Source organism: Rhea americana, unplaced genomic scaffold (assembly GCF_003343005.1).
Source record: "Rhea americana isolate MKP2758 unplaced genomic scaffold, rheAme1 scaffold_74, whole genome shotgun sequence".
NCBI classification, from domain to species: Eukaryota; Metazoa; Chordata; class Aves; order Rheiformes; family Rheidae; genus Rhea; species Rhea americana.
Genome location: NW_028186912.1, coordinates 3,487,398 through 3,499,540, shown reverse-complemented (window position 1 = coordinate 3,499,540; position 12,143 = coordinate 3,487,398). Strand labels below are relative to the sequence as shown.

At 37.3% G+C, this 12,143-nt stretch overlaps 1 protein-coding gene across 5 annotated transcripts in view; it reads right to left on the bottom strand.

The window, feature by feature from the left end:
- Positions 1-12,143, bottom strand: part of MSH3 (mutS homolog 3) — a 108,872-nt gene that overhangs the window by 84,574 nt on the left and 12,155 nt on the right. The gene's annotated exons all lie outside the window — the stretch shown is intronic.

Below are 12,143 nucleotides of genomic sequence, written 5' to 3'. Positions count from 1 at the left end.
CAAATTTCTTCTGTTTATACATTGTAGGTCTCGATTTCAGTGGATATTTTCTCCGCCAAAGGTTCAACGCAAAACACAGTTTTCAATACTATATGACAACATACTGTTGCTGTAGGACTGAACTGAAAACAAAAGTGGCAGAGTTTTAAAAAGAAAAGAAAGAACTGAAGAAAAAAGATTAGTATCTACTCCTAGTATTAAACTGAGATTTACTCTAATTTACTAGATTTTGTAAGTCAACACCTAAGGAAACTGAAGAATAAAACTTCTATTGTTACCTACAACAGTCCTACCTTTCCCAACACCTTCAAATCTCTTTCCTTTTGTACTGACATAGAAGTTTGGACAACACATAGGAAATTGTGATAAGAATCCTAACGAGTCAAAAATTTGCCCAGACAAAAAAAAGAGACCATAGTGATTTTTCACTTGTTTCAGTGCAGCCATGGAAAGATTTGTACTAACCACATGCAAGTGGCAGTAAAACGAGGAAGCAACTGTTTAAGTCAGTAATAAAACTGAAAAGTGATGACACTCCATTCTGAGGTTTTCATCCACAACACATTAGATATTTAATATATTACTTTTTAACTAATTATTTTTGCTAATATGCTAATTATATACAAGTTACGGAAAYTGCCATGCAAATTTCAGTTTCCATTCGAAATATCAAAAAGCTACATGACAAGTATACACTATTCTAAACCAGTAAACAATAAACAATAAACAGTCCCCCTAGCAAATGAGGGGTCCCTTCTCAAAGCCCTCATTCTCCAGACCAGTGTAARAAACCTAACAAAAAGAAACAGCATCCTTGGCTTTTGCTGGGTATAGAAAGGACAACAAAATTCCATAGTCTCCATTTGGTTCCAGCTCTTCAACCTCCAAGATTGGCCTAAACAGGCAATGAATTTGGTGATGAATTTGGTCACAGGCTACCCATKCAAAACAAGCATTTTCTATATCAACTGGTACCTTTTCTCTACCTGTATAAGCTTTGATGGAAACATTAAACTTAACCAATTCATTGTGCATTAAAAAGTTTGTCTAGGAAAAATGGAGGTTCCTTCAGCTTCATTCATTTTCTAATTAAAAATTAGAAAGTCCATTCATCAGCTAACATATTTTCTTAGTTTTAGATTTTTCAAGCTGTCTGTAAGCCAAAGAATGTTGGCTAGGGTTTCTATTTTAATTTTAGAGTWAAGACTTTCCTTCCTGAAGCAAAGACTTTTTTTAAAAAATGAGCAAGGAGTTTACACAACCCTTTACAGCTCATCCATGTAATGCTAGCAAAACTGGTATATTGCACATGTGTATACTTTTGCTTAGATTACATACAAACACAAATCCTTTAATTAAGTTTCTGAGACAAAGTATTCTGTTGTCAAGGCCATGACGAGCAACAAATAAACTGTACTTGCAGCATATACAGAATGCTTTGCAGTAAATCTGAGCTTCTGCACTTTGAGAGGCAAATCTGTATGCTAKCTACCTTTTCAGAGAAGTAAAGGTATTTAAAACATCAATTAATACTTTAAGTCTGGGGTTTAGACAGATATATGAATGATTACATGTTCCCCAGAGATGAAAGGTTTCACTTCTTTCAGTCTTTTCCTTTACCCACTTGCCTTCCTCTCAGATGCTATTTAAAGTAATTTCCTATTGTAAGTGCAGCACTATGCTGTGAACATCACCTTGCTCTTCATGGTGTTCTCCTGCTTCTCCTGCAAGCCCCTATAAGAGATTTCTAGTAAAAAGAGAATTGCATGCCCCAAAGCAGTAAGACATGCAGTGAGCTGGTCTATAATACGRAAAACTCATTGGAAGTATGGAGGAAGGTCATCCTTCCTTCTCAGAGCCCTGCACGTCACCAAGGTATGCAAAGGATGAAGAAATGGGGAGGAAGGATCTGACTTATGTTCTCCATAGAATGCTATCTGGGGAGCGGCTGCTTCTCTCTCTCTCCCTCTCTCTCTGTCTCTCTCCATCTTAGCATCGCTGTAGGCCATGACCKTGTACAGGGATAGGTAGAGAACAACCACCATGACAGGTACTCCACTGCAAGGAGTGCCCRAACTCTTGCTGGCGATGGGAACAACAGCAATCTAGAGACAGCAAACAAAAGGGCAGAGACATTAAAAGATTGTGAAGATGTAAGGAAGGGAACAGCATRGGTACAAAGGAACGGGGGGGAAGGAAAGAGGGGCAGACTGTGGCATCCTGCCTGAACAAAAAAGCAAGCAAGACAATCACAGCAAAGAGGAAGAGGGATTCACTGTATTTGTGTTTTTTTTTTTTTTTTTTTAAGTACATCCACCCCCTCTGCAAAAAGATCCTCTCACGTAACAGGAAAGCAAATACATATACATATTTATATATATGTACATATATATGCACGCACACACACAAAACCTTTTTAAAACAAAACAATACTGTATTACTAAGCATTTTACTGGAAGAGTAAAATCTTATAACAATGATTTCAAATTCTTGCATTAAGAACTAATTATTACAGAAAATATCTATGTCCTTTTACAAGCAAACTTCAGTATGAATTTCTAACAATCATTTTTATTATTCTAAATTCCTGGATGGAAAGTCCATGTTTGAAGTGMACTCTTCACAACTAGAATTTACAGAAAGCATCTTACCAATTCCACACATCAAGCAAAACATCTGCTAAAATAGAGACAAATGGTATAAACCAGTCAAGCACAAAATTAAATCATTAAAGATAACCCAAAAGATAAAGTTTGTTCCCTTCTTCAGTTCAGGAGATTGATGATACATAAAAAAACATTTCAGCTTCACTTTTTTCAAAGTACATGTTCTATCTTTTATGAAAAATAAATACATTAAGGTTCTCTCTTCCTTAATTCAGAGGAGAAAAAAAAACATTAAAAGGAAATCAATCTCCTCCTCACWCTAATATCACTGCTATCTGCATGCCAAAAGATGCAAAGAAGTTTCATTCTTTCTCCTTCCCACATTCTTCTCACATCACTACATTGTTTTGATTAAAACTGAATTTCTAACCCCTACCACGAACAGTGAGGGTGGAGGGAAAATAATAGCCAAGAATGAACATATCCAAGTTGTCCATGATGTCACTGTTTCCCAAGAAAAAAATTATATCCCAAGCAATCTTCGCAGAAGAATAAATTACAGAAGAGAAGGTGTTATTAAAAAAATGCTAGGACTTAAACTTTCAAAATTTGCAGGTCAGCTGCAATAGCTTGAGAGCCCTCCCCTCCATCTGAATGTGAGCACTACAGTTGTAGTTTCCTGCAATATTTTCACTGGTATCTGAAACAACAGAAAAAACACAACTGATGGTCAGGCCATAAGAACAAGTTGGAGCAGACAATATGCACCTTCACAGTATGTCTGCTCCTGCACAGTACAACTGCAGACATGCACCCACTTGCAGAATGGGCACACTGGAAGTTACCATGGAACAGCAAACATGCATAGCAATGTTGGAGTTTGAGGGGCTTTAAGAAAAGCCTCTTACCTTCTGTTCTAGTTCTTTTGTTCTAGTTGCCTTAAACAAGTGGCTGGTTTACAGTAAAGGCCTGAGCACTCCCAGTACCAGTCAGTGGAGTTGTTGGGACATTCAACAATTTTGCAGCTCAAGCCATTTCTATCTGGGCTTTAACACAGGTGAGTGAACTTCTAGTTTTAAGTGCGTGCCTAGGCGTGCACAGGGCCTCTGCYGTCAGCTCGCCCGCCTGCCCCTCACATCAGCACAGCACGCAGTCTCTATACTGACAACAGTTGTACAAGTCTCCAATTTACACAAGCGTGTCAGATATAACCACTTGTTCTATCATGAAAGCCGGCTGATAGATTTCTCAGTCTCAACCTTGCATCTCATATAGCACACTGGCGGAGAGCAGGAGGACAAACGCGTCGCATAACYTTGAGCCAACATCAGTGACCTTCACAGCACGTTAGCAGTACTCACAGGAAGCAAGCAACCCTGAAACCTCACAGTGCTTGCTTAATGCACAAGCTCAGGGGTCTTCCGATACACATAACTTGTATACTAGCTTATCAGCAAAGCAAACTTCCATTAGTAAATATTCACTTCTTAGAATGGTCCTGCATTATCTGATAACTGGAAAACRAATTATTAATGTGATCTGTATCAGAATAACAATGTCATTTTGGTCTCTAATCAGAGCAGTGACCTCCATCTCAACTTCAAATGTAAATGAAAATTGTACCTTCAAATTAGTAGTTAAAGTTAGCAATTTATTACTAGCAAGTAATGTAATTGTAAAAAAAAAAAAACAACTGCAGTGCATTATCCAGAGAAAATTAATTATTAGTAATTCTGTTTGCTGTAACCTCTTTTCCTAACAGCCTGAAACAAATCAATATGGTGGTGGTGGTGCCACCTCCTGGAAAGAAGGAGGTGCAGAGCCCTTAGACTCCAATCCAGCCCCACTTGAGCTTCCTGCATCCTCCTCTGGTTGAGAAACTTCCACATCTGCAGTGAGAACTCAGCAGTATATAAATACCTACTGAGAGATATAAGAAAGCTGCAGCGTACCAACCAGAAAGGACAAAATGAAGCAGAATTACTCACAGGTCACCTTCTCCTGCTGCCGTTTCTGACCTATCCTATAACAATAAATGAGGGGGCAGACGCCAGAGGTGGCAGGCAGTAATATTAAAAGAGAGACACTTTTCTTCCTGTACAGTGGATTCTACAAAGAGGGAGGTAATATGAGAAGCAAAGCCATCAGATAATGATGCGAAAGATGAGGAAAATGACCACACAGCAGTTTTATACATTTACAAAGACATACTTTTGCAAATATTAGCAGCACCACGCTCCAACCAGCTGAGCTCTGCTTCAGGCCTCACTACTTACCGGAAGCAAACAATTCACTTTTGACCCACAGACTCTCTCGTTTCTCTGCCTTCTAACATGAGCAAGGCTGCAGCTTTAGCATGGTATTCACCAAAAACTTTCGTGTAAGACAACGCGAGGGGAAAGGTTGTCAATTTATGTGGGTTTTCACTAAACCAATATATATGGAGCTTTTAAAAAGCAAAGCAATTATGAGTATTAGTGATATGCATATTTGCCCATTAAAATCATGCGGCTTCTGAAAAACAATTTAACTTTAATATCTAACAGTAAACAAGGTAGGTTGAATTTGCAAATACTCTGCCTTTAACTATGAAACATACCATGCACACTGTAAGTTTGTTATTCTTCACCTCAAGTTTTTCCTCTTTCACAGATACAATTACACTGTTAGCCATAACAAAATTCATAAATACTTAAAAGAACATTTCATTGCTAGTGGCACTGATAAAACCACCAAATACAGTGTTTGTCAACATACAGTCTTCAAACCTAGAAATGCATCAAAAAAGAAAAAAAAGGTATCATTGCAAAGACAAAATGCTGGGTTTGACTGGGCTAAAAAAAGGGCTCACAGCATGAAAGAATAATTTTGAAGATGTAATTATCTTGCTTCTTTCAAAGTGTTTTTAACTAAAAAGCTAAGATTTTTGACCATAAAAATTTACAGTCATCAATATCGGTCTAATCATTTAATAATTTCTGGCTTAGAAAGTTCTGCTAAAAAAAAGAACATGAATATTGCTAACCTTTCAAGAAGACCACAAATAGAGATGCAGAACACAACACATTTTCCATGCAGCTTGCAATCATGTAGAAAATAATGCACCTTCAAATTATGTACGAATTACTGGGGAAGCTTATCAGTATAGGCATCTTCCCTTCTGCCAGGAGGAATTTATAAAACCACATCTGCTGGGCAGAGTCAGCAAAGCCTAGCTGCTACTACAATAAATAACGTTAACTTTTTTTTTTTAATCTAACGTATCACCTAGATTGGGAAGTGCAATCTGAGAGCAAGTTCCATCGCATTCAGACACAGTGTGCTGTGACACCCTCCCCATATTTCACTAGTGACAGTTCTGCACATATGACAAATCTCTTCTGATGCATTGCTTATGTGTAAAGGCTACTACGCTCACGACTGCCTACCTTACTGCCCTTAACAGTTCGGGATGCAGAACAGGCATATGGCACCCTTTGGATGAAATTACTGTTTAAGCCTCACATTCCCTCACGTGCAATGCCACGGAAGACAACAAAGAACTAAAATACTGAGAACAGCATCTGTTTCACAACTGCAACAAGATTACATTACAAAAAAAAAAAAAAAAAATGTCCAACCATTCTTTCAGGTCATTACACAATTTGGTAAATGCTGGCTTTTTTTCTATCTGTTCCAAACGAGAGCTGTAATATGACCGATATTCTTCAAAGAGCTCTCCATACAGCTGAGCTGTCCAGGACATGAATTGGCAGTGCAAAAAGCCTCTTTAGTCAGTAAACATCTGTTCAGTGATGCATTTGTTTTTCTGAATTTACAGAAAATAACTCACACTGTTTTTTCCTACTGCAAATTCAACTGCTTGTAGCTTTTACGCAAAATGTTCTCAAGCTGTTTGTCACAGCTTGCCTTTCACTTAAAAATTTATGAGAATACTACAAACTATACACACCATGGAACCACTTGTTTTCATGATTACCCTCCCTTTAGATACTTTTAAATCCTCTGTTCAGCCATTTCATTTGCAATGCTGTTTACTCTTGCAAGATACCTTTTGGTAACCTGTTTCTGTCTCAACACCTTCCCATCCTTGCTCACCTACAAATCTAACCAGCTGAGTCACATAAATATATGCAAACTTCTGCTTCCTGTTTAAAAAAACAAAAAAATCTCAAAATTAAGTGTATGAAAGCATCCTCTGATTTGAACCACCATCAGCCATATACAGAGATCCACAAAATTAGACACATTTTATATGCACTTAGAAGGTTTTATAGAGCTCATTCCAGCTGAGTTCCTACTCCATCATTGACAGAACAAATCCATAACACTATCCTAAGAACAATTAGCAATAAATAGCACTATTGACCAATTCATGTAATAAGCTGGCTACAGTTCACTTCTATACCCGTCACCGGTTAATTTACAGGGATAATTGTACTTCTCATTTCAGGGAAGCCTGAGCAGAGTTGTATTGTATTGTGGCAGCATACAACTTTGAAATACAAGGCCAGAGAAGTCTCTTTTTCCAGATTTCTAATAACCTACAATTGATGGACAAAATCCTGATGGGACGAGAAGAAATAAACAGTCAAATGAGCAGTCAAAGATTACTACCTACCGAGTCAGAGCTAATGCTTTGGGTTCATATGCAATCATGACAGAGCTGAATATGAAAAATAAAACTCATGTGTAACAGTGGAGATACCTGAGAAATCTCAAGTGATATAAAGGCAGAGGATACTGATAAATCAGAAGGCATACTCAGTACTTCACTGACTTAGTGTAAGTAGCAAGCTCCTGAAATTAAATTTATGGAGGTCCTTAGACACAAAAAGAAAGCAAGTTTGTGTTGCATGTAATGATGAGAGATCAGTCATTCAAGGTGTTCAGTCCTCGGGTGATTTTAGCACCAAAGTTCTCAATAGATTTGAGATATAAGGGAATTCCAGGACACAAACTCTAGGCCAGAGACAATATAACGTATTCAAGCAAAAAKAAATGTGAATACCATAATCAGAAGGAAAAATCTTAGACACATTACAGAGGAACAAATAGCAAATCTAGCTGCAGTCTAATAAAGCAGTGTATGATTGAAGGCTGAGTCAAAAATGCCTCAGAGATTACAGGCAGAAGTTACTAAGAAGACAACATTGCAGTCTGTAAACAGAGCAAAATGAAAAATCTGTGGGCATAGACAAGAAGTTAGTTATTGTATCTTCTTGATTTTAAATTATTGGTCAAACATCTAACAAAGCATGTTTAAAAACAAAAGCAATGCAAACTTGGGTGAAATGGTAATTTGGAGTTGAAAGTGAAACGTTTATGAATGACATGCATGTTCCATTCTGTAGCATCGCTTCGCTACCATGTAAAAACATTATCAGAGTGTGCATAAAAAGAGCAAATATAAAGATCTAAGGAGCATCTCCGGGGCACTCGTAACATATGTCGGATGGGAGTAACATAACTTTCAAATATGAAAAGGGGCACATGTAAACAACAAGAACAATCAAAAGGGAAAGGAGCCTCAAAAATTATTTCAGGAAAAGCAGTACAGTCCAATTTTTAATGTAGCCAGTATGTTAAGAAGAATGGGCATTGAGCCTTGACTAGGAAAAGGCTTGAAGTTCAAAACACTGTGTTCTCCTGTAAGAACAAATACATCTTGCATGGAAGAACGTTTTCATGGTCTCCTAGACAAAAAGAAACTGAAAGCATTACGGGATTTTCCTTGAGCCAGGCCAGCACTTGCTAACAGATGTTACTAACTATTCCAAAACAGAAGTGTACCTGCCAGAACAGTTTGTTCTGAACCAGTTTCCATAATCTACTTTTAACTTATGCTTTGCTTTAAAAGGAAAGCTCTCCACGATAGCTGACCTCCAGTTCAATGTCCTTGAATAGTACTTCTTAGTTATTAATTCTTATGGACAGTGTCTGTCATGACATTGGCAATAGGACCATTTCATTTTTCATTTACCACCGGAAACAGCAACACGCTGGAAGAAAATAAAATGAAAACCAAGACACATCAGTTCTGACATACACTTCTATACATTTGCTTCCATGAGTTTTTAAGAGATAATCACCATGGGGAAAAGTATCTAGAGAAACATCTTGTTATACAAATCTGCACCACAAGGCACAGACTACTTAAACTTACACAGCTTACTTAAGTTGATAAATGAACATTGCAGTTTAAACCAAGATGGATGAATCTGGCTTCATTTAAATCAATGGTAAAACGCCTATTGATTCAGAGGGCTTTCCCCTAAGATGCAGTTTAACTAAACACAGTTTAACTAAACTGGCTTCATATGACCAAAAGTAAAAAAAAAAAAAAAAAAAGAGAGAGAGAGAGAGAGAGAGAGAGAGAGAATAAAAAAATTAAAGCTCCAGCCGATGAACAAATCATATGAACAGTTGAATTGTTAAGTAATCTTACTGCAGTAGCACTTACCTTCACTTACTGTTCATTACATTAATGTCCATGCTTAAATTTAGACAGGGAGCACTTAAGAAATGCAATCAGCTCTTCCACTTATTCTGCAACCTGTATACTGTTTTCTTGGACACAGCTCAAACTGCCACTCTTGCACAGCTCTTCCTCCAACAGATCTCTCTGTAGTCTTTCAACATGGCCCAGGTAACAAAATTAAAGACAACTCCTTCAGTCATTCATTAACTTACTATAAAAGATGCCTCTTTCTACCTATTGTGAGATACTGTTTTCAGCCACATGTAACTGTGCCAAACCATTTTCTGCACTGCTCTGCAGCATGATCAAACTTTTTATCATCACTGTACTGCATGCAACTTCAAAAGTGAAGCAAAAGGCCGCTTTCCTTTGTGTATTTTTTTTTTGCGCTTTCATTTGTGACTCAAAATTCTTAACAATTATTTTACATTAATCCACAGATATAACTTCTACCCTCATGAAGTTCGCCAAATTTGGCTGTGAAAATGTACGCAATACTAAATGAGAGGCTCCAGTAAATACTGTGAATGACATTACTGAGCCTGAACATAGTTGTGGTGGCAAAAAAAAAAAGAGAAAAATAGGTAATTCTATAAGAAGGAAATTAGTATATAAAAATAAAATATACATAAGACAGAAACAAGGGCACACTATTCTGATTTGGTCTTTGTATTTAAAAAAAAGCGCACAGATACTTTCAACTATGTTAGTGTAATCAGACATTAAACCAGGCTACATCTTCTGTTATATAGCTATGATTAACTAATTATTAAACAATGCTATTATCAGCACGCTCTTTGTGAATGTGACATAGCCCATGCCACCCTGATCACTCAGTATGGGAGTTGTAAAATGCAAAATCCAAAAGCAAATCAGCCCCCGAGTTACTTAGATAACCACTGGCAAAATTCTCCTAGGAAAAATTGCATGCAGTCGGCAGCAAGACTCTTCACTGCTCCTGACCACTCCAAACTCTCCAGCGACTATTTTTCTCTCCCATCTATATCCTGTTTTTATAAATTCAATGTTTTCCACTATAGTATGCCTACACAAAGGGATAATGAGCCTTCATGAAACACAAGATCCAAGTTCCCACGGTTTTAGCCAGAAAGATCTTCAAAGAATTATGTAACGAAACCTCTCTAAGCAAGCAATGCATCTCACTAAAAATTATTAGAAAACATGAAGAATGTGATAGGCAATGCGCAACAACCAAAAGTGAGTACTTTAGTCCACTCAGTAAGTATGAGAATAAAACTATTACTAGCATCAAACCAATTATATAAAAACTGGAGCCAAGTTAAAAATACAGGAAAGGCGCATATTGGAACCACTTAAATTAATATTAAATACAGCAAGGCCCTCTAGTGGTTAAACCTTTAACAAAAGAAAATCCATAAATTGTTTTTGAAATATGGCTACTGAAATGTACTGACATTAAGGCATTTAATTTCTATCACTTTCAAGTGATTAAGGACATTTAGACTAGAGAGCTGCTTTGTTAATTTTTTCTGGGTAGTTACCAGACTGGGGCAAGGGGAAATCTGTTCACAAAAAGGAAAAAAAAAAAAAAAATCTAATACATAGATATTCTTTTGTTCTTAATAAAAATGAGAAGTTATTTATTAATGTATTAGCTGTGCACAAGCAAAAAAACCCACACATCTCTTAAATCTGTATCAGAACAGCTTTACTACACAATTAAAAAACTAAAATACTTGCTTCTGAAAAAATGCACTTACTTTGTGCATTTATTATATAGTTTCAATTTCCTCAAAAATTGACAAAGTTCCTATCAGCGCACAACACTAACCCTCCTCTTCAGTCTGGAGTTTTTCTTCATGTATAAAATCAGTACTATAATGAATGCTCATGCTGACGTATTTAATAAAGAAATTGTCATGGCACAGCTGAAAGTAACAAGCAAACTAGGCACTAAAAAAACAAAAGTTCTTCATCTTGGTATATTTAAAGGTATTTTTGTGCATACTTCTATGGAACTGATTTCCAAAAGAGAAAGAAAGTTATTAAAGCAACAGGATTACTGAGGCAAAAATGTACATCTGTTGACAAGCAGGAAACATTTGTTAATTCCTAAGCTGGTATTTTATTTGCCCAAGTCTTAACAAACCCTTTTATTACAAGGAAACACAGTGACTTTGCTTGCTTAACACTCAGCGTAATTAAAGGTGACTTTTCAACACCTTGTGGCTCTGCAGCCTGAATGAGCTGAAGGAAATGAGGAACCCGATATGACAAAGAGCACACTTCACTACAAGCTTTGGTATCGCAACTCCAGCGCTCAGCTCAGCAGCACTGAATACACTGCTTTGACAAGCTCCTTTTTCTGAAGATCCCTAAAACAGAATCAGAAGTTTTCACTCCCTTTCCTCAGTCTTGCATCTCATATACACTTGCCCTTGAAAGCTCGACAGCCAAGTGCAGCATAGCATCATCTGTGTAAGTTCCTATAGCGTGCCAGGAAATCAGCTCTCCCTGATGAGATGACTGCCTCCCCAGCACACCATGTCACATTTTTTTTCTTTTTCCCTTTTGCAGAGAGGGCAAAAAAGATTACACTGACAGCTGGGCAAGACAACACTTGTGGACCAGACTGATTAAGCAGCTCAGCAGTCTGGAGCATTAGAGAAAACCCAAGACGATGGCACGGGCAGAGTTCAGATGAGGCAGTCAAAGGTACAGAGTTGGCAATCTGTCAGCTGGCTGCCACCCACGTGACAAAGAGGCATTTGTCTATCTTTACAGTGTGGGAAGTGCGGATATATATACACCCCTCAGCAAAATTTTGCTTAGATAATACAGACACTTTTTGTTGGCTTCTTTAGTTTCAGTCTTGTTAACAGGCAGAAGGAAAAACGTTCTTCTTTTCAATTAGTTCATTCAAAATGGACAAGCCAAGCTCTTAATCAGTTCTCTACAGTCCAGAGTTGCACATTAAAAAAAAAAAAAAAAAAAGAACACCTATTTTCTTACAAAAATTTCATCTGCAAGTTTTTGCAAGTCCACCACAAATCTTCAGAAGATTGCTTTAGTCC